The 1,058-nt window shown below is 55.8% G+C and overlaps 1 long non-coding RNA gene across 1 annotated transcript; it reads left to right on the top strand.

The window, feature by feature from the left end:
- Nucleotides 1-357: 357 nt before the first annotated feature.
- On the top strand, nt 358-569 carry LOC146421467 (uncharacterized). Its single transcript, XR_014848667.1, has 2 exons — nt 358-396; nt 495-569. It is a non-coding gene; the product is annotated as an uncharacterized LOC146421467 (long non-coding RNA).
- Nucleotides 570-1,058: the final 489 nt, after the last annotated feature.

Here is a 1,058-nt window from a genome sequence, read left to right on the forward strand (position 1 = left end):
CCCACCCCACCCTAAAACATTTGGGGTCCTCATCCCAAAAAAACCCCGAAAGTTGGGGTGAAAAAATCTTTATTTTGGGGTGAAAATGAGTATTTTTGGTACTGTAGAGGAGATGGAAAGGGGCGGGGCGAGGCTCTGGCCACGCCCACAAATTTCGGGGAGCCTCCCCAAATTTCGGGGTCCCTCCCGCCAAAAATTTGGGGTCCTCAATCCCCAAAAACCCCGAAATTTGGTGTGAAAAACCTTTAATTTTGGGTCAGAAATGGTGATTTTTGTCAGTCGGGAGGGAATGGAAAGGGGGCGGAGCCTCGGGAGGGGGCGTGGCCAGCTCGGGAGGGGCGTGGCCACCGCAGGAGGGGGCGTGGCCAGCTCGGGGGGCGTGGCCAGCTCGGGGGCGTGGTCAGCTCGGGAGGGGCGTGGCCAGCTCGGGAGGGGCGTGGCCAGCTCGGCAGGGGGCGTGGCCAGCTCGGGAGGGGGCGTGGCCATCTCGGGAGGGGCGTGGCCAGCTCGGCAGGGGGCGTGGCCAGCTCGGGAGGGGGCGTGGCCACCGCAGGCCCCTCCCCCACCCCCCAAAATTCCCCTAAAAACCAAAAAATTCCCAAAATTTTGCTTCAAAAATCTTCATTTTTCTCATTTTTCCGGGTGGGCGTGGTCAGAGGGGGCGTGGCCTCTCTCCTCCAATCAGCAGCTCCGGCTGGATTTTGGGGTTTCCTCCCCCTCCCCCCCCCAAATTTTGGGTTCTCCGGTTCTCATTTTTGGGATTTTCCCCCAAATTTTGGGATTTCCTTCTTTTCCTCCCCAAATGTTGGGGTTTCTTCCTTTTTCCCGCCAAATTTTTGGGTTTCCCCAATTTCCCCCTCTCCCCATTTTTGGGATTTCTCCCCAAATTTTGGGATTTTCACTTCATTCACCCAAATTTTGGGGTCGCCCCTTCTCCCCACTCCCCATTTTTGGGATTTTCTCCCCAAATTTTGGGGTTTCTTCCTTTTTCCCCCTAATTTTTGGGATTTCCCCAATTCTCCCTCCTCCCCATTTTTGGGATTTCTCCCCCAAATTTT

The sequence above is a fragment of the Lichenostomus cassidix genome, unplaced genomic scaffold (genome assembly GCF_008360975.1).
Source record: "Lichenostomus cassidix isolate B80296 unplaced genomic scaffold, HeHo_3.0 HiC_scaffold_33, whole genome shotgun sequence".
Classification (NCBI taxonomy): Eukaryota; Metazoa; Chordata; class Aves; order Passeriformes; family Meliphagidae; genus Lichenostomus; species Lichenostomus cassidix.